Raw genomic sequence first — 23132 nt, forward strand, 5'->3', positions numbered from 1 at the left:
TAGAACTTAGGATAGTGGGGGCAGGGGAGTGACTGGAAGAGAGCATGGGGAGGCTGCTGGGTGCTGATGATTTTCGTTTTGTTGATGTGAGTGCTAGTATACATGCTTTCCCTTTGTGAAAATACTTTTTTTAAAAAAATTGGGGTATAGTTGCTTTACAATATTGTGTTAGTTTCTTCTGTACAGCAAAGTGAATCAACTATATACATATGGTACAAGTATACAATAGAATATTACTCAGCCATAAAAAGGAATGAAATTGGGTCATTTGTAGAGATGTGGATGGACCTAGAGACTGTCACACAAAGTGAAGTAAGTCAGAAAGAGAAAACAAATATTGTATATTAATGTATATGTGGAATCTAGAAAAATGGTACAGATGAACCTGTTTGAAAGGCAGAAAGAGACACAGACGGAGAGAACAAACCTATGGACACCAAGGGAGGAAGGGAGGTGTGGGATGAATTGGGAGATTGGGATTGACGTATATACACTAATATGTATAAAATAGATAACTAAGGGGGACCGTCAAGATGGCAGAGGCGTAAGACAAGGAGATGACCTTCCTCCCCACAAATATATCAAAAATATATCTACATGTGTAACAACTCCTACAGAACACCTACTGAATGCTGATAGAAGACCTTAGACTTCCCCAAAGGCAAGAAACTCCCCACGTACCTGGGTAAGGCAAAAGAAAAAAGAAAAAGCAGAGACAAAAGAATAGGGATGGGACCTGCACCTCTGGGAGGGAGCTGTGAAGGGAAAAAGTTTCCACACACTAGTAAACCCCTTCACTGGCAGAGACAGGGGGTGGGTGGGGGGGAAGCTTCGGAGCCACAGAGGAAAGTGCAGCAACAAGGGTGCAGAGGGCAAAGTGGAGAGATTCCAGCACAGAGGACCCGTGCTGACCAGTACTCACCAGCCTGAGAGGCTTGTCTTCTCACCTGCCAGGGCAGGTGGGGACTGGGAGCTGAGGCTCTAGCTTCGGAAGTCAGATCCCAGGGAGAGGGCTGGGATTGGCTGTGTGATCACAGCCTGAGGGGCTAGTGTGCCACAGCTAACCAGGAGGGAATCCAGAAAACAGTCTGGACCTGCTGAAGAGGCAAGAGACCATTGATTCAGGGTCTGTCACAAGGAGAGGGGATTCCTGCTCTGTGCACCCACGGACAGCAGAGCACCGCCTAAATGAGCTCCAGAGATGGGCATGAGCCATGGCTATCAGCTCGGACCCTCGAGACGAGCATAAATGCTAATGCTGCTGCAGCAGCCGCCTGGAATCCTGTGTGCAAGCACAGGTCACTGTCTACACTTCCTCTCCCAGGAGCCTGTGCAGCCCGCCACTGCCAAGGTCCTGTGATCCAGGGACAACTTCCCCAGGAGACCACATGTCACGCCTCAGGCTGTTGCAACATCATGGCAGCCTCTGTCGCCACAGGCTCGCCCTGCATTACAGTTATGACTACCGTACCCCTCCCTCCACTGGGCCTGAGTGAGCAAGAGCCCCCCAATCAGCCGCTGCTTTAACCCCATCCTGTCTGGGTGGGAATAGATGCCTGAGGGTGACCTACACACAGAGATGGGGCCAAAACCAAAGCTGAACCCCAGGAGCTGTGTGAACAAAGAAGAGAAAGGGAAACTTCTCTGTGCAGCCTCAGGAGCAGCGGATTAAGTCCCCACAATCAACTTGATGTACCCTGCATTTGTGGAATACCTGAATAGACAACAAATTGTCCCAAAATTGAGGTGGTGGATTTTGAGAACAACTGTAGACTTAGGGTTTGCTGTCTGTGACTGATTTGTTTCTGATTTTTATGTTTATCTTAGTATAGTTTTTAGCACTTGTTATTATTAGTGGAGTTGTTTTTTGGTTTGGTTGCACTCTTCTTTTTTATTATTACTTTTTATTTTTTTATTTTAATAATTTATTATTAAATTTTTTTTTCCTTCGTTTTTCTCCCTTTTCTTCTGAGCCGTGTGACTGACAGGGTCTTGGTGCTCTGGCCTGGTTTCAGACCAGAGCCTCTGAGGTGGGAGAGCCAAGTTCAGGACATTGGTCCACCAGAGACCTCCTGCTTCCACATAATATCAAATGGCAAAAGCTCTCCCAGAGATCTCCATCTTAATGCTAACACCCAGCTTCACTCAACGACCAGCAAGCTACAGTGCTGGACACCCTATGCCAAACAACTAGCAAGACAGGAACACAACCCCACCCATTAGCAGAGAGGCTGCCTAAAACCATACTAAGTTCACAGACACCCCAAAACACATCCCTGGACGTTGCCCTGCCCATCAGAAAGATGATTCAGCCCCACCCACCAGAACACAGGCACCAGTCCCTTCCACTAGGAAGCCAACACAACCCACTGAACTAAACTTAGCCACTGGGGCTGTTGCAACATCGGAAATCGGAAACAATGGGAACTACAAACCTGAAGCCTGTGAAAAGCCCAAACTCAGTAAGTTAAACAAAATGAGAAGACAGAGGAATATGCAGCAGATGAAGGAGCAAGGTAAAAACCCACCAGACCAAACAAATGAAGAGGAAATAGGCAGTCTACCTGAAAAAGAATTCAGAGTAATGATAGTAAAGATGATCCCAAATCTTGGAAATAAAATGGAGAAAATACAAGAAACGTTTAATAAGGACCTAGAAGAACTAAAGAGCAAACAAACAATGATGAACAACACAATAAATGAAATTAAAAATTCTCTTGAAGAAATCAATAGCAGAATAACTGAGGCAGAAGAACAGATAGTGACCTGGAAGATAAAATAGTGGAAATAACTACTACAGAGCAGAATAAAGAAAAAAGAATGAAAAGAATTGGGAACAGTCTCAGAGACCTCTGGGACAATGTTAAATGCACCAACATTCGAATTATAGGGGTCCAAGAAAAAGAAAGGGACTGAGAAAATATTTGAAGAGATTATAGTTGAAAACTTCCCTAATATGGGAAAGGAAACAGTCAATCAAGTCCAGGAAGCACAGAGTCCCACACAGGATAAATCCAAAGGGAAACATGCCAAGATACATATTAATCAAACTATCAAAAATTAAATACAAAGAAAAAATATTAAAGGCAGCAAGGGAAAAACAACAAATAACATACAAGGGAATCCCCATAAGCTTAACAGCTGATCTTTCAGCAGAAACTCTGCAAGCCAGAAGGGAGTGGCAGGACATATTTAATTAATGAAAGGGAAAAACCTACAACCAGGATTATTCTACCCAGCAAGGATCTCATTCAGATTCGATGGAGAAACTAAGACCTTTACAGACAAGCAGAAGTTAAAAGAATTCAGCACTACCAAACCAGCTTCACAACAAATGCTAAAGGACCTTCTCTAGGCAGGAAACACAAGAGAAGGAAAAGACCTACAGAAAGAAACCCAAAACAATTAGAAATGGTAATAGGAACATACATATTGATAATTACTTTAAATGTAAATGGATTAAATGCTCCAACCAAAAGACATAGACTGGCTGAATGGATACAAAAGCAAGAACAATTATATGCTGTCTACAAGAGACCCACTTCAGACCTATAGACACATACAGACTGAAAATGAAAGGATGGAAAAAGATATTCCATGCAAATGGAAATCAAAAGAAAGCTGGAGTAGCAATTCTCATATCAGACAAAGTAGACTTTGAAATAAAGACTATTACAACAGACAAAGAAGGACACTACATAATGATCAAGGGATTAATCCAAGAAGAAGATATAAAAATTGTATATATATATGCACCTAACATAAGAGTACCTCAATATATAAGGCAAATGCTAATGGCCATAAAAGGAGAAATCAACAGTAGCACAATCATAGTAGGGGACATTAACACCCCACATTCACCAATGGACAGATTATCCAAAATGAAAATAAATAAGGAAGCACAAGTTTTACATGACACATTAAACAAGATGGACTTAATTGATATTTATAGGACATTCCATCCATAAACAACAGGATACACTTTCTTCTCAAGTGCTTGTGGAATATTCTCCAGGATCATATCTTGGGTCACACATCAAGCTTTGGTAGATTTAAGAAAATCGAAATCATATGAAGTATTTTTTCTGACCACAACGCTTTGAGACTAGATACGAATTACAGGAAAAAAACTATAAAAAATAAAAACACATGGAGACCAAACTATACGCTACTAAATATGCAAGAGATCACTGAAGAAATCAAAGAGGAAATCAAAAAATACCTAGACACGAATGACAATGAAAACATGATGACCTAAAACCTATGGGATGCAGCAAAAGCAGTTCTAAGAGGGAAGTTTATAACAATACAATCCTACCTCAAGAAACAAGAAAAATCTTAAATAAACAATCTCAGTATAAAACAGCTCAGTATAAAAAATGGGCAGAAGACCTAAAAAGACATTTCTCCAAAGAAGATATACAGATTGCCAACAAACAAATGAAAGGATGTTCAGTGTCACTAATCATTAGAGACATTGAAATCAAAACTACAATGAGTTATCACCTCACACTGGTCAGAATGACCATCATCAAAAAATCTATAAAGAATAAACTCTGGAGAGGTTGTGAAGAAAAGGGAACCCTGTTGCACTGTTGGTGGGAATGTAAATTGATACAGCCACTATGGAGAACAGTATGGAGGTTCCTTAAAAAGCTAAAAATAGAACTATGATATGACGCTGCAATCCCACTACTGAGCATATACCCTGAGAAAACCATAATTCAGAAAGATTCATGTATCACAATGTTCATTGCAGCTCTATTTACAATAGGCAGGACATGGAAGCAGCCTAAGTGTCTATCGACAGATGAATGGATAAAGGAGATGTGGCACATATATACAATGGAATATTACTCAGACATAAAAAGAAACAAAACTGAGTTATTTGTAGTGAGGTGGATGGACCTAGAATCTGTCATACAGTGTGAAGTAAGTCAGAAAGAGAAAAACAAGTACTGTATCGTTATGCATAGATATGGAATGTAAAAAAAAAATGGTTCTTATGAACCTAGAGGCAGGACAAGAAAAAGATGTAGAGGTAGAGAATGGACTTGAAGACATGGGGGTGGGAGGGGAAGGTTAAGCTGATACGAAGTGAGAGAGTGGCATGGACATACATACACTACCAAATGTAAAATAGCTAATGGGAAGCAGCTGCATAGCACAGGTGCATAGCATCATCTCGGTGCTTTGTGATCACCTAAAGGTGTGGGATAAGGAGGGTAGGAGGGAGATGCTAGCGGGAGGGGATATGAGGATATATATACATACACATAGCTGATTCACTTTGTTATACAGTAGAAACTAACACAACTTTGTAAAGCAATTGTACTCTAATAAAGATGTTAAAAAAAACAGATAACTAATGAGAACCTGCTGTATAGCACAGGGAACTGTACTTAATGCTTTTGGTGACCTAAATGGGAAAGGAATCTTAAAAAGAAGGTATATATGTATAAATGGAATGTTTTGAGAAGGATTTTTACTATATTTGGTGGCAGTATAACACAGAAGAACACTCTTTGACATAAATCACAGCAAGATCTTTTTTGATCCACCTCCTAGAGTAATGGAAATAAAAACAAAAATAAACTAATGGGACCTAATGAAACTTCGAAGCTTTTGCACAGCAAAGGAAACCATAAATAAGATGAAAAGACAGTCCTCAGAATGGGAGAAAATATTTGCAAACGAATCAATGGACAAAGGATTAATCTCCAAAATATATAAACAGCTCCTGCAGGTCAATATTAAAGAAACAAACAATCCAATCCAAAAATGGGCAGAAGACCTAAATAGACATTTCTCCAGACAAGAGAGACAGATGTCCAAGAAGCACATGAAAGGCTGCTCAACATCAGTAATTTCTAGAGAAATGCAAATCGAAACTACAATGAAGTATCACCTCAGAATACTTAGACTGGGCATCATCAGAAAATCTAGAAACAATAAATGCTGGAGAGGGTGTGGAGAAAAGGGAACCCTCTTGAACTGTTGTTGGGAATGTAAATTGATACAGCCACTATGAAGAACAGAATGGAGGGTCCTTAAAAAACTAAAAATAGAATTACCATATGAACCAGCAGTCCCACTACTGGGCATATACCGAGAGAAAACCATAATTCAAAAAGACACATTTACCCCAATGTTCATTGCAACACTGTTTACAATAACCAGGACATGGAAGCAACCTAAATGCCCATCAACAGATGAATGGATAAAGATGTGATAATATAAACAATGGAATATAACTCAGCCATAAAAGGGAACGAAATTGGGTCATTTGTTGAGACGTGGATGGATCTCAAGACTGTCATACAGAGTGAAGTAAGTCAGAAAGAGAAAAACAGGTATCATATATTAACACATGTATGTGGAACCTAGAAAAATGGTACAGATTAACCGCTGTGCAGGGCAGAAGTTGAGATACAGATGTAGAGAAGAAAGGTATAGACACCAAGGGGGGAAAGCCACTGTGGGGTGGGGATGGTGGTGTGATGAATTGGGCGATTGGGATTGACATGTATACACTGACGTGTATAAAATTGATGACTACTAAGAACGTGTATAAAATTGATGTATAAAAATAAAGTAAAATTCAAAGTTAAGAGCTTCCCTGGTGGCGCAGTGGTTGAGAGTCCGCCTGCCGATGCAGGGGACACGGGTTTGTGCCCCAGTCTGGGAAGATCCCACGTGCTGCGGAGCGGCTGGGCCTGTAAGCCGTGGCCACTGAGCCTGTGTGTTCAGAGCCTGTGCTCCGTGGCCAGGGAGGCCACAACAGTGAGAGGCCCACATACCACAAAAAAAAAAAAAAAAAAAAAAAATTCCGCAGTTAAAAAAAAAAATGTTGAATTACCTTTGTCAGAAATCAGCTTTCCATACGTATGTGGATCTCTTTTGAGAATCTACTATGTACACTTGATTATTTTGTTATTTTGTTTATAATCCTGCCAGTACCACACTATCTGGATTATTGCACCTTTAAAATAAATCTTGAAACCAGATGGTGTCTTTCAACATTGTTCTTGTTTTAATATTTGTTTTGGCAAATTTAGTGCTTTGCAATTCCATGTGAATTTTAAGATCAGTTTGTCCATTTCTCTCTTTAAAGAGGCTGCTGAGATTTTGATTGGGATTGTATTGAGGAGAATTAACAGATCAGTTTGAGTAAAAATGACATTGTAATAATATTACATCTTCCAAACCATGAATGCATTATATCTCTCCATTTACTTGTTTAATTTTTTTCAGTGTTTAGTAATTTTTTTAATTTAAAAAATTTTTTTACCTTTGGTTTTTAACATCTTTATTGGAATATAATTGCTTTACAATGGTGTGTTAGTTTCTGCTTTATAACAAAGTGAATCAGCTATACATATACATATATCCCCATATCTCCTCTTTCTTGCATCTCCCTCACACCCTCCGTATCCCACCCCTCTAGGTGGTCACAAAGCACCAAGCTGATCTCCCTGTGCTATGTGGCTGCTTCCCACTATCTATTATACATTTCATAGTGTATATATGTCCATGACACTTTCTCACTTCTACCCAGCTTACCCTTCCCCTTCCCTGTGTCCTCAAGTCCATTCTGTATATCTGCATCTATATTCACGTCCTGCCCCTATGTTCGTCAGAACTTTTTTTTTTTTTTTTTAGATTCCATATATATGTGTTAGCCTACGGTATTTGTTTTTCTCTTTCTGACTTACTTCACTTTGTATGACAGACTCTAGGTCCATCCACCTCACTACAAATAACTCAATTTTGTTTCTTTTTATGGCTGAGTAATATTCCATTGTATATATGTGCCACGTCTTATCCATTCATCTGTCGATGGACACTTAGGTTGCTTCCATGTCCTACCTATTGTAAATAGAGCTGCAATGAACATTGAGGTACCTGACTCTTTTTGAATTATGGTTTTCTCAGAGTATATGCCCAGTAGTGGGATTGCTGGGTCATATGGTAATTCTATTTTTAGTTTTTTAAGGAACCTCCATACTGTTCTCCACAGAGTCTGTATCAATTTACATTCCCACCAGCAGTGCAAGAGGGTTCCCTTTTCTCCACACCCTCTTCAGCATTTATTGTTTACAGACTTTTTAATGATGTTCATTCTGACTGGTGTAAGGTGATACTTCATTGTAGTTTTGATTTGCATTTCTCTAATGATTAGTAATGTTGAGCATCCTTTCATGTCTTTGTTGGAAATCTGTATATCTTCTTTGGAGAAATGTCTATTTAGGTCTTCTGCCCATTTTTGGATGGCTTTTTTTGTTTTTCTGATATTGACCTGCATGAGCTTCTTGGATATTTTGGAGTTTAATCCTTTGTCCGTTGCTTCACTTGCAAATATTTCCTCCCATTATGAAGATTGTCTTTTCAGCTTGTTTATGGTTTCCTTTGCTGTGCAAAAGCTTTTAAGTTTCATTAGGACCCATTTGTTAATTTTTGTTTTTATTTCCATTTCTCTAGGAGGTGGGTCAAAACGATCTTGCTCTGAATTATGTCATAGAGTGTTCTGTGTATGTTTTCCTCAAAAAGTTTTATAGTGTGTGGCTTTACATTTAGGTCCTTAATCCATTTTGATTTTATTTTTGTTTATGGTGTTGTGAAGTGTTCTAACTTCATTATTTTAGATGTAGCTGTCCAGTTTTCGCAACATCAGTTATTGAAGAGGCTGTCTCTTCTCCATTGTATATTCTTGCCTCCTTTATCAAAAATAAGGTGACAATATATATGTGGGTTTATCTCTGCACTTTCTATCCTGTTCCATTTATCTATATTTCTGTTTATGTGCCAGGACCATATTGTCTTGATTACTGTAGCTTTGTAATATAGTCTGAAGTCAGGGAGCCTGATTCCTCCAGCTCCGTTTTTCTTTCTCAAGATTGCTTTGGCTATTTGGGGTCTTGTGTGTTTCCATACAAATTGTGAAATATTTGTTCTACATCTGTGAAAAATGCCTTTGGTAGTTTGATAGGGATTGCAGTGAATCTGTAGATTGCTTTGGGTAGTAGAGTCATTTTCACAATGTTGATTCTTCCAATCCGAGAAGATGGTTTATCTGTCCATCTGTTTCTATCATTTCATTTTAATTCCTTTCATCAGTGTCATAGTTTTCTCTATACAGGTTTTTTGTCTCCTTAGGTAGGTTTATTCCTAGGTGTTTTATTCTTCTTGTTGCACTGGTAAAAGGAAGTGTTTCCTGAATTTCTCTTTCCCATTTTTCATCATTAGTGTATAGGAATGCAAGAGATTTCTGTGCGTTAATTTTGTATCCTGCTACTTTACCATATACATTGATTAGCTCTAGTAGCTTTCTGGTAGCATCTTTAGGATTCTCTATGTATAGTATCATGTCATCTGCAAAGAGTGACAGCTTTACTTCTTCTTTTCTGATTTGGATCCCTTGTATTTCTTTTTCTTCTCTGATTGCTGTGACTAAAACTTCCAAAACTATGTTGAATAATAGTGGTGAGAGTGCACAACCTTGTCTTGTTCCTGATCTTAGAGGAAATTGTTGCAATTTTTCACCATTGAGAACGATGTTGTCTGTGGGTTTGTCATATATGGCCTTCATTATGTTGAGGTAAGTTCCCTCTATGCCTACTTTCTGGACAATTTTTTTCATAAATAGGTGTTGAATTTTGTCGAAAGCTTTTTCTGCATCTATTGAGATGATCATATGATTTTTCTCCTTCAATATGTTAATATAATATATCACATTGATTTATTTGTGTGTATTGAAGAATCCTTGCGTTCCTGGGATAAACCCTACTTGATCATGGTTGTATGATCCTTTTAATGTGCTGTTGGATTCTGTTTGCTAATATCTTTTTGAGGATTTTTGCATCTATGTTCATCAGTGTTATTGACCTGTAGTTTTCTTTCTTTGTGACATCTTTATCTGCTTTTGGTATCAGGGTGATGGTGGCCTCGTAGAATGAGTTTGGGAGTGTTCCTCCCTCTGCTGTATTTTGGAAGAGTTCAAGAAGGGTTGGTGTTAGCTCTCTCTAAATGTTTGATAGAATGTGCCTGTGAAGCCATCTGGTCCTGGGCTTTTGTTTGTTGGAAGATTTTTTATCACAGTGTCAATTTCAGTGCTTGTGATTGGTCTGTTTATATTTTCTATTTCTTCCTGGTTCAGTCTCAGAAGTTGTTCTTTTCTAAAAATTTGTCTATTTCTTCCAGGTAGTCCATTTTATTGGCATATAGTTGCTTGTAGCAATCTCTCATGATACTTTGTATTTCTGCAGTGTCAGTTGTTACTTCTCCTTTTTCATTTCCAATTCTATTGATTTGGGTCTTCTCCCTTTTTTTTCTTGTTGAGTCTGGCTAATGGTTTCTCCATTTTGTTTATCTATTCAAAAACCATCTTTTAGTTTTATTGATCTTTGCTATTGTTTCCTTCATTTCCTTTTCATTTATTTCTTATCTGATCTTTATGAGTATTTTCCTTCTGCTAACTGGGGATTTTTTGTTCTTCTTTCTATAATTGCTTTAGGTGTAAGGTTAGGTTGTTTAGTTGAGTTGTTTCTTGTGTCTTAAGGTAGGATTGTATTGGTATAAATTTCCCTCTTAGAACTGCTTTTGCTGCATCTCACAGGTTTTGGATCATGGTGTTTTTGTTGTCGTTTGTCTCTAGGTATTTCTTGATTTCCTCTTTTATTTCTTTGATGATCTCTTGGTTATTTAGTAACACTTTGTTTACCCTCCATGTGTTTGTGTTTCTTACTTTTTTCCCCCTGTAATTTATTTCTAATCTCATTGTTTTGTGGTCAGAAAATATACTTGATGTGATTTCAATTTTCTTAAATTTCCCAAGGCTTGATTTGTGACCCAATATATGATCTATCCTGGAGAATGTTCCATGAGCACTTGAGAAGAAAGTTAGTGTGTTGTTTCTGGATGGAGTCCTATAAATATCAATCTACTCCATCATGTTTAATGTATCATTTGAAGTTTGTGTTTCCTTATTTATTTTCATTTTGGATGATCTGTCCATTGGTGAAAGTGGGGTGTTAAAGTCCCTTACTATGATTGTGTTACTGTCGATTTCCCATTTTATGGCTGTTGGCATTTGCCGTATGTATTGAGGTGCTCCTATGTTAAGTGCATAAATGTTTACAGTTTTTATATCTTCTTCTTAGATTGATCTCTTGATCGTTATGTAGTGTCCTTCTGTCTGTATTGTAATAGTCTTTATTTTGAAGTCAATTTTATCTGATATGAGAATAGCTACTTGAGGTTTCTTTTGATTTCTAATGGAATGGAATATCTTTTTCCATCCCCTCACTTTCCGTCTGTATGTGTTCCTAAGTTTAAAGTGGGTCTCTTGTAAACAGCATATATACGGGTCTTCTTTTTGTATCCATTCAGCCAGTCTATGTCTTTTGGTTGGAGCATTAATCCATTTATATTTAAAGTAATTATTGATATGTATTTTACCTTTTTCTTAATTGTTTTTTGTTTCTTATTGTAGGTCTTTTCTATCTCTTGTGTTTCCTGCCTAGAGAAGTTCCTTTAGCATTTGTTGTAAAGCTGGTTTGGTGGTGCTGAATTCTCTTAGCTTTTGTCTCTCGGTAAAGGTTTTAATTTTTCCATCGAATCTGAATGAGATCCTTGCTGGGTAGAGTAATCATGGTTGTAGGCTTTTCCCTTTCATCACTTTAAATGTGTCCTGCCACTCCCTTCTGGCTTGCAGAGTTTCTGATGAAAGTTCAGCTGTTAACCTTATGGGGATTCCCTTGTATGTTATTTGTTGTTTTTACCTTGCTGCTTTTAATATTTTTTCTTTGTATTTAGTTTTTAATAGTTTGATTTATATGTATCTTGGCCTGTTTCTCGTTGGATTTATCCGGTATGGGGCTCTCTGCGCTCCCTGGACTTGATTATTTCCTTTCCTATATTAGGGAAGTTTTCAACTATAATCTCTTCAAATATGTTCTCAGTCCCTTTCTTTTTCTCTTCTTCTTCTGGGACCTCTATAATTCGAATTTTGGTATGTTTAATGTTGTCACAGAAGTCTCTGAGACTGTTCTCAATTCTTCTCATTCTTTTATGTTTATTCTGCTCTGCAGTTGTTTTTCCACTATATTATTTTACAGGTCACTTATCCGTTCTTCTGCCTCAGTTATTCTGCTATTGATTCCTTCTAGAGATTTTTTAATTTCATTTACTGTGTTGTTCATCATTGTTTGTTTGCTCTTTAGTTCTTCTAGGTCCTTGTTAAACGTTTCTTGTATTTTCTCCATTCTATTTCCAAGATTTTGGATCATGTTTACTATCATTACTCTGATTCTTTTTCAGATAGACTGCCTATTTCCTCTTCATTTGTTTGGTCTGGTGGGTTTTTACCTTGCCTCTTCGTCTGCTGTGTGTTTCTCTGTCTTCTCATTTTGCTTAACTTACTGTGTTTGGGGTCTCCTTTTCACAGGCTGCAGGTTCGTTGTTCCCATTGTTGTTGTTATCTACCTCCAGTGGCTAAGGTTGGTTCATTCGGTTCAGTAGCCTTCCTGGTGGAGGGGACATGTTCCTATGTTCTGGTGTATGAGGCAGGACCTTGTCTTCCTGGTGGGCAGGACTACGTCTGTTGGTGTGTTTTGGGGTGCCTGTGTCCTTATTATGATTTTAGACAACCTCTGTGCTAATGGGTGTGGTTGTGTTCCTGTCTTGCTATTTGTTTGGTATAGGGTGTCGAGCTGGGTGTAGTGGATTTGGATTGAATGGAGCTTGGTCTTAGTGTTGAGATGGAGACCTCTGGGAGAGCTTTTGCTGTTTGATATTATGTGGAGCCAGTACTTCTCTGGTGGACCAATTCCTGAACTCGGCTCTCCCACCTCTGAGGCACAGGCCTGACACATGGCTGGAGCACCAAGACCCTGTCAGTCACATGGCTGAGAAGAAAAGGGAGAAAGAAAGAAAGGAATGAAGGAAGAGTAGAAGAAAGGAAGGAAGGAAGGAAGAAAAAGTTATTTAAAAATTTTAAAAATTATTAAAAATAAAAAAAAATTTAAATAATTAAAAAAAAGAAAGAAGAGAGAGAGCAACCAAACCAAAAAACAAATCCACCAATGATAACAAGCACTAATACTAAAAAAACCAAAATAACAAATAAAAAAAATGGACTGACAGAACCCTAGGAGAAATGGTAAAAGCAAAGCTATACAGACAAAATCAAAGAAAGTCCACTGCCTCAATTTTGGGATGATTTGTTGTCTATTCAGGTATTCCAGAGATGCGGGGTACGTCAAGTTGATTGTGGAGATTTAATCCGCTGCTCGTAGGCTGCTGGAAGAAATTTCCCTTTCTGTTCTTTGTTCGCACAGCTCCTGGGATTCAGCTTTGGATTTGGCCCCCCTCTGCGTGTAGGTCACCTGAGCGTGTCTTTTCTTTGCTCAGACAGGACGGGGTTGAAGGAGCAGCTGATTAGGGGACTCTGGCTCACTCAGGCCACGGTGAGGGAGGGGTATGGTATGTGGGCCGAGCCTGTGGCGGCAGAGGCCCTCATGATGTTACAACAGCTTGAGGTGCGCCGTGTGTTCTCCTGGGAAATTTTCCCTGGATCACGGGACCCTGGCAGTGGAGGGCTCTACAGGCTCCTGGGAGGGGAGGTGTAGATAGTGACCTGTGCTTGCACACAGCCTTCTTGGTGACTGCAGCAGCAGCCTTAGTGTTTCACACCCACCTCTGGTGTCCATGCTGATAGCTGTAGCTCGTGCTCATCTCTGGAGCTCGTTTAGACAGTGCTCTGAATCCTCTCTCCTCAAGCATCTCGGAAAAATGGTCTCTTGCCTCTTAGGCAGTTCCAGACTTTTTCCCAGACTCCCTCCTGGCTAGCTGTGGCACACTAGCCCCCTTCAGGCTGTCTTCACACAGCCAACCCCAGTCCTCTCCCTGGGATCTGACCTCTGAAGCCCAAGCCTCAGCTCCCAGCCCCTGCCCACCCCAGCCGGTGAGCAAACAAACCTCTCAGGCTGGTGAGTGCTGGTTGGCACCAATCCTCTGTGCAGGAATCTGTCCGCTTTGCCCTCTCCACCCGTGTTGCTGTGCTCTCCTCCGTGGCTCTGATGCTTCCCCCCCCACCTCCCCCCGTATCTGCCAGTGAAGGGGCTTCCTAGTGTGTGGAAACTTTTCCTCCTTCACAGCTGCCTCCCAAAGGTACAGGTCTCCTCCCTATTCTTTTGTCTCTGTTTTTTCTTTTTTCTTTTGCCCTACCCAGGTACGTGGGGAGTTTCTTGCCTTCTGGGAAGTCTGAGGTCTTCTGTCAGCATTCAGTAGGAGTTCTTTAGGAGTTGTTCCACATGTAGATGTATTTCTGATATATTTGTAGGGAGGAAGTTGATCTCCATGTCTTACTCATCTGCCATATTGAAGCAGGCCCCTTTTGTAATTTTTAGAATGTGGATTTTTGACATTTTCTATCACATTTATACTCAAGTATTTCACATATTTGATGCATTATAAATGGTATTGTGTTTTAAATTTCATTTCTAATTGAACACTGCTAGTATACGCAATTAATTTTGTATATAATCTTGCATCCTGCAAGTATGCTAAACTTATGCATTCTAGTAGCTTTTTTTGTATATTCCATTGGATTTTCTTCATAGATGTTCATGTCACCTGTGAATAGAGATATTTCGATGCTTCTTTTCAAATCTAGGTGCCTTTTATTTCTTTGTATTGCCCCTTTGTGTGGGTTAGAACCTATAGTAAAAATTTTGAAAGGAACTGGTGACAGTAGAATCCTGATCTTGTTATCAATATTAGAGGGAAAGAATTATTTTGTTTGGTATTGTTTGGTTAGCTCTAGGTTTTTAACAGATGCTTTATGTTAGGTTGAAGAAGTTCCTTTCTATTCCTACTTTACTGAGAGTTCCTATCTGAAATAAATGTTGGATTTTATAAAACTTTTATATATTTGGTGAATTACATTGATTGACTTTTGAATGTTAGACCACCCCTCTGCTTCTGAGATTAAAACTTTGGGCTGTTATGTATTATCCTTTTTATGTATTGTTGGATTCAGTTTTTTAAATTGGTTTACATGTTTTTTGGGGTTTTTTTTTTGCGGTAGGCAGGCCTCTCACTGTTGTGGCCTCTCCCCTCGCGGAGCACAGGCTCCGGACACGCAGGCTCAGAGGCCATGGCTCACGGGCCTAGCCGCTCTGCGGCATGTGGGATCTTCCCAGACCGGGGCACGAACCCATGTCCCCTGCATCGGCAGGCGGACTCTCAACCACTGCGCCACCAGGGAAGCCTGGTTTACATGTTTTAAATTTAGGTTTATGAGAGATATTTACCTATAGCTTTCTTTTTTCTTTCTTTCTTTTTTTTTTTTTTTTGGTAATGTCTTTTTCTGGTTTTGGTACCAAGGTCAGTCTGGCTAAATAGACTGAGTTGAGATGTGTTTCCTCCTTAAGTTTTCTGGAACGTTTGTGTAGACTAGGTATTTTTTCTTCCTTAAATGTTTGGGAGACTTTACAAATGAAGCTATTTGCTCCTTGAGTCTTCTTATAAGAATGTTTTAAACTACAAATTCAGTTTCTTTAATGGATAATATTCCACTTATCTCTTTCTTGTTGACTTAGATTTGGCGTTTTTGCTTCTTTCAATAAATTTGTCTATTTTGCCTAAAGTTGTCAAACTTACTGGCATAGAGTTCTTCATAATTTTTCTTTATTATTATTCTAATATTTATAGAATCTGTAGTGATGCCTTCCCTTCCATTCCTGATATTGGTAGTTAGTGTCTTCTCCCTTTTTTCCCTGATCACTATTGGTAGACTGACTTATTATTTATTAATCTTTTCAATGTACCCAGCTTTTGGTTGGTTTTGATTTTTTCCAATTTTTTCTTCTATTTTCCATTTTACTAATGTCCACTCTGATCTTCATTATTTTCTTTTTTCTACTTTAACTTATTCTTGTTTTTTATATATTTTTTTATTTTTTAGTTTCTTAAAGCAGTAGTTGAGATAACTGTCTTGAAACCTGTCATTTCTAATGTAGGAATTTAATACTTCAAATTTTTTATGAGTAACGATTTAGCTATATTCCACAAATTAAATGTCAACTTGGCTAGACTTCAGTTCCAAATTATTTGAACACTAACCTAGGGGTAGCTGTGAAGACGTTTTTAGGTGAGTGTAAGTCCTTGATCAGTTAACTTTAAGAGAAATTATCCTGGGTTATCTGGGTGCCTGATTCAGTGAATTGAATGGCCTTGAAAACGGGAATGAGGATTATGCTAGGAAGAGAAGAGATTCTTCCTGTGACCAATAGCTTTGGCTTGTGCTTTTGGAGTTTTGTATTGATTGTGGTCTTTCTTTCCTAAATGCCTGCCCTACATACACACACACACACACCACACACACCACACACATGCCACACACAACACACACACACACACACACACACTGGTCATGCTTCTCTGGTTGAACTTGACTGACGCAGTAGCATGTAGAAATTAGATCTTGCTTTTTAAAAATCCAGTGTAACAATCTTTCCCTTTTATTTGGGGTATTTGGACCATTTACATTTGATGTTGTTAGTGATATGGTATAACTTAAATCTATTATCTTGTAATTTTTTTTCTATTTGTCCCATCTGTTCTTTGTCCCTTTTTAATCTCTTTTTCAGCCTGCTTTTGAATTATTGGAAATTTTTTATGGGTCTATTTTTATGTCCCTTGTTGGTTTATTATACCTATCATGCTGTATTTAGTTGCTGCCTCATGCTTTATAATATACATCTTTAAATTGTCACAGTATACTTTTCACCTACTCCCCCTATTCCCAACTTCTGGTATTGTCATTCATTTTCTTTTAGAACCCACACAATATTATTTTTATATTTGTTTAAAGTCAGTTACATTTTAAAGAAGTGTAAACAATAAGAAAATTTTAATATATTTACCCAAGCATTATATTTCCAGTGCTCTTCATTTCTTTGCTTAGTTCTATTCTTCCATATGATATCATTTTCCTTCTGTCTGATGAATTCTTCCAGAATTTGTATGTTTGAAAAAGTGTATTTTACCTTCATTTTTCAGATATGTTTTTCTAGGTTTAGAATTTTAGATTAACTTTTTTTCCAGTACTTTATATATGTTCCTCTACTATTTTATCACTTGATATTGTTTCTGATATGAAATCTGCTGTCATCCTTACCTTTAATCTTATGTAGCTTGTCTCTAGTTCCTTTTAAGATTTTCTTTTGTGCTCATTTTGACCTATAATGTGCAGTGGTATAGTGTGTGTTTGTGTGTGTGTGTGTGTGTGTGCGCGCGCCTGTGTGTAAGATTGGGTTTTGCTGAACTTCTTGAATCTGGGTGTATAGTTTTTACCAAATTTGGAAAAATTTGAGACATTATTTATTTTTCTTTTTTCCAGCTTTATTGAGTTATTATTGACATATATGTAAGTATGCAACATGATAATTTGATGTTCATGTATACTATGAAATGATTACCGCAGTACAATTAATTAACACTTTCATTCCCTAATATAATTACCATTTTTTTGGTGTGGTGATAAGACTTAAGATTTACTCTGTTAACAACTTTCCAGTGTATAATACAGTGTTGTTCATTATAGTCACCATGATGTACATTAGAATCCCAAAACTTATTTACTTTATAACTGGAAATTTTCATCCTTTGACAAACATCTCCCCCAGCCCCTGGCAACCACCATTCTATCCTCTATTTCAGTGAGTTCAGCATTTTTAGATTACACAAATAAGTGAGAACATATAGTATTTGTCTTTCTGATTGTTTCACTTAGTATAATTCCCTCAAGGTCCATCCACATTGTTGCAAAAGGCAGGGTTTCTTTATTTTTTAATGGCTGAATAATATTTTATTGTAAATATATGCCACATTTTCTTTATCCATTTATCTGTCAGTGGACACAGGTTGTTTCCATATATTGGGTATTGTATATAATCATGCATGATTTCTTTATATATTTTTTCTCCCCATGTCTCTCTTTCAGGGACTTCATTTACATGCATACAAATTTTCTTGAAGTTGTCCCACAACTCACTGCTCCTCTTTCACATTTTAAATTCTATTACCTTTATTTCATTTTGAATAGTTTTATTTCTATTTTCCAATTCGTTCATATTTTCTTATGGAATGTCTCATCTGCCATTAACTCCATCCTCAGTATCTTACACATTGTAATGTTCATCTGTAGAATTTTGATTTGAGTCTTTTTTGTTAATATCATCCATGTCTCTACCTTGTGAACATATGGCATAAGATTTGAATAACTTGTAATGTCCTTGTCCACTAACATCTATGTCTTTAATTGGATTGGCTTTTTTCCCCTTCATTATGGGTAGTTTTTTCCTGCTTCTTGAATGCCTAAGATTTTGGCCTTTGATGACATTTAGAAATAGTTGATCCTTTTGGGTCTTACTATTAAGATTTTTTTAAAGTGGGACTGGAGCAGTGCTCAGTTTGGACCTAATAATTCCCCACTACTAGAGCAAAACCTTTCTGTACTCTACCCAATGTCCTATGAATTATGATGTTTTCCAACTGGCTTGTGGGAATAGCACTATCTGCAGACCTTTCTGAGTACTGAGCACTGTTACCTCTAATTATTTCAGATGATTTTCTTCTTGGACTTATATGCATACACTATGCCTACCCTGGTAGTGAACTCATGTATACTACGAGTACTCAGCTGAATACTTGAAGAGACCTTCTGCAGCTCTCCAGTGTTCTCTGTGCTGTATGGTAGTGGCCCAAATGCCACCCCCACTTTCCTTTCCCTTTGCTTTCCTCTGATATTGAATATGCAGATTTAAAATGCCTTCCAAACTTTTTTTTTTGTAGCTAAAGGTGATCTAGTTCCAAATAGTGAAGTGCCCTGGGTGGGCATTCTGGGACTGGTTAGGCTGGCATGCTCCACTGGCCTTGTCCTTTCCCCCTTTTCAAGCCTGAGACAATAATGTGGTGCCTAGAAATGCAGTAGCCATCAGGTCACCATGAGTAAAAGCTGAGTGACGGCTCAGGAAGATAAATGTCCTCATGCAGCTGCATCACCCAACAGTATTGACCAAACTTCTAAGTTTTTACATGACCCAAGTAAACCTCTAAAGTAAGAGTCACTATTGATGGTTTTCTACTGTATCCAGCCTAATATTATTCTGATTGATATAATCCCTGTTTATGGCCAAATTGGAAGCTCATGTAGGAGTGTCCCTGTGTAACTGTGAACTATCTTTCCACATTTAAGGGTTCATGACTGTGACTTTGTCATTTACTGTTGGAGCAGACCGCTATGATTGACAGGAAAGATCATCACTCTCCACATATAGAGTGTGATAATGGATGATGTGAAAGTCATTCTCTTTGAAGGAAAATGAAAATAAAGAAAATATTTTATTTTATACATTTTTAATTTTATGTTTTATTTTGCACACTATAAATTTTACATTATCCTAAGTTGTTAAATACTAACTAGAACTACTGTGAAAATTTACCATACAAATGTGTGAGCACCAGTAGTAAAAATGTTCTATTTTATTATATATAATACTCTACCATGTTTCTACAAAATATCAATATAATACTTTTATTTCATGCTTTATTATTGCTGGGAATGTATTTCATGAAAATTTCAAAGAGAATTATTCTCAATATCACCTAGATAAAGGCATTATGAATAATAAAGCTACCTACATGATTGCATATGGCTGTCTAATTTAGGTGTCAAGGGATTTCATTTCACATAGGGAAAAAACCTTTTATTTAAAAAAATCTCTGTAGAGTCATTAATTTTAAGTAATTGAAAAAGAGCATAAATGGAACAAAAATATTATAACTTTTATTTCTTCTTTGCTAAAGTGATAGGGTCATCAATATCCAGTATTGAAGTATGTATTTTGCCTGAAATTTTAGTTTCTTTTTGAATAGGCTACATTGAAATTTGTACTCTACAGAACAAATACTCACTAATTCTAATTTATATTTAATCATTCATAGTGACTCATACATTAGTGACTCATTCCAAAATAAAAGTTTCAGAATATCAAGTTATTTTAAAATAAGCCCTCTTATTCTGCAAAGGAAGTTGTTGAATAGGATTGCAATAAAGAACTAACTAAAATACATTTTTTTTAGATCTTATTTGAGGTTTTGAGTAAGTTTAACATAGCAAGAAATCTTGCTTCCAGGAGAACATGAGTTTCTAACGTAGTTGATTTGAATTAGTTTTTAAAAGACTGATGCAAATTTTCAATGCAAGTTGATCAGTTTCATCCCTGACCTTGTACTTACATGCTGTTAGTAGTGTCTTTCTTTTGACTACTGAACTTATACATTGCCTTCACCTGAAATTAAACATGTCTCAAACTGAGAACTTCATTTTACTCGTAGTTCCTCTACCAGGCTTCTTTGATTTGGTCAAATTCTATTATTATTTTCCTTATCACTCAGGTTTAACATTTTTCATTTAATTGACTCCATCCAATTTCTTTGCTTCCACTTCCAACAAGTCTTCAAATACCATACTGACTGCAAATTACTACATGGACTGTGCTCCCTCTGCCTCTTCATTTACAGTACAGCTATTCTTTAAGCTCAGCTCAGGTCGTCTTCCTTAATCAAATCTAGGCTCTGAAAATTCTGGCACAAAGGAGTCTTTACTTCCCCTCATCTTTTAGGTACATGTTGTGTTTCTCATTGATTTGGTATTTATTTGAAATGTTGTGTCAATGTGCTTTGAAGGCTGTTATAATAATACTCAGTGCTATTTTTCCAGTCATCTGGAATTGATGACTTGGGCCCAAAGCTGAAGCCAAAGAGGTATAAAACACCTCACATTTTAAAGAAACCTACTAATAATTCTGCTCAGACATTCTAAGGCTTATGGACAAAAACTATAATCAATATTAATTTATATTTTCCCTGTAGTTACCCTTTTCGGTGTTCTTTTTTCCTTTCCACATTATGTATTTCCTTCTGTGATCCCTTTTGTCGGACTGAAGTGTGGAAATCTGTTCCATCAGCTTTTATTTTTCTGCAAACATTTTTACTTTGCCTTCATTTTTAAAAGATATTCTTGCTGGACGTGGAATTATAAGATTGGCGATTATTTCATATTTTTATTGGAAAGTCGAATGTAAACCTAATTTCTTATCGTTGGTTAACTTCTCTTTCTCTTTCAATCCTTTCAGAATCTTTGTTTTTGATATTCTTAAATTTCCTGCTTTCATGTTCACATGTGATTTTTCCATTCTCTTTCCTTATTTGAATATTATTAGATCTTTCAATCTGAGATTTTTAACTTTCTTTAACTCTGTAAAATTTTTCCGTTACTTCTTCAATTTCTTTCCTCCTCTCCATTTTTACTCTTCTTTCTTATATCTCTTATTATCCAGATATTGGCATTTCCATTTCTATCATCTATGTTTCCTTCTTTTCTTTTACATATGCTATTTGTCTGTAGGAGAATGACTCTATTATGGCACCCTAACAACCTTGCACGTATCCACATAGGTCATGTAGAAAAGGCTTAAACCATAGCTGATCTGAGTCCTGACAGAATGCTTTCTAATCCTCTCAGAACATGAAACCATGAGAGGATTGTGACCATTACCCACTCACCTATCTACCAAGGAGCCTGTCGTGATACAGTTTCTCATCACTTCCCTGGTTCCAATGAAAGTATGAGAATACTTGCTTTACCCATCCTAAGGTGTATAAGAGGCTATAAAACTAATTAGCTATAGCATGGCTTCTTAGCAACAGTGTGTCCCATCATTTATGTTACAGTCGTATACCCTTTCCTTTTAGTGCCATCCTGTGGGATAAATGATGCAGAGAGCTAGCACCTTTGACTACTCTTACTTTCACTGTGTATGTAAGTTAATAAACTATCTGAATCTTAAAAGAGCATATTGTTTCTTTACCCTTATCTCCCAGGCTGTACCTTTGGCTCTGTCTATCATATTATTTGTCCCATCTAAAGTGTTTCCTTTGTTCAACTACTATTTTTATACCTAATAATTCTTGATTTTTAATAATCTCATTCTTTTTATATGTTAATATCTTTATCTCCTTATGTATGTCCATCATTCTTACTTCAATTCTTGGTGTATCTCTTCTAATAATTCTACTCCAAGCTGAATTTCCTAAATTTCAAACTTTTCAAAGTTGTTGTTTTACTCAGCAGGTGTTTAGTTATTTTGCCTGTGAGCTCATGTTTCTTAGGGTTTATCAGCTGTTCTTTCTGGTAATCCAAACTATGAAAGGGCCAAAGACCAGGCCCTAGTTTATATCAGTCCTATTGAGTTTAAAGAGAATGGATGAGGAAATGCCTGTGGGCAGCTGGTGGGGCCTTTCCTCTTCACTTCAAAACTTTTGTTTTGTGTTAATATCACCTTTGTGTACAGTATTCTGGGCTGTTGCTAGTAATACCTGTGGTGATGTTTTAGGTAGTAATTGTCCAACAGTAACGCAATCCCCATAAAACTGTTCAAGAAGTTTTCTTCCCAATGTTGTGGTGTCTCTGTCTCTATCTCTTTCTAGTTCTTTGAATTTATATTTCTTTCTGGAAGCTATACTTTCTCCAAACTTGATTTTGGGGAGGGAAACAGCCAGCCCTGTTAGTTTGCCATCTTGCCAAGAATCATATATGACAGAATTTTATAACTCAATCAAACCTTAAAGTTTATATATAATTTTTTTCTTCATAGGATAGTTCAGAAAAAGTAAACTTTGAGTAGGTAAATGCCTTCTCCATGGTCATATTATCAGTTTGTGGCTGAGTGGGAAGTATATTCAGCTCTCTAGATTTCTATGCCATAGTCCTCCATTAAACATTGCTACATTACCTTGAGAGCCAGATTTCTAGAAGCCTCCCCTATGAGGACCAGCAAATCTATGAAGAATTCACTTGGACTACTAGCATTAACATTATTGGAAGAGAGGTCTGATCATAGTCATTTTAGAGAAATGCAATAGGCTGGTGCTATGGTCTGATTGTGTCCCCCTCAAAATTCATATGTTGAAATCCTAATGTCCAATGTGATAGTATTAGAAGGTGGAGCCTTTGGGAACTGTTTAGGTTATGAGGGAGGAGACTAATGAATGAGATTAGTATT

This window comes from Hyperoodon ampullatus, assembly GCF_949752795.1.
Source record: "Hyperoodon ampullatus genome assembly, chromosome: 3".
Taxonomy (NCBI): Eukaryota; Metazoa; Chordata; class Mammalia; order Artiodactyla; family Ziphiidae; genus Hyperoodon; species Hyperoodon ampullatus.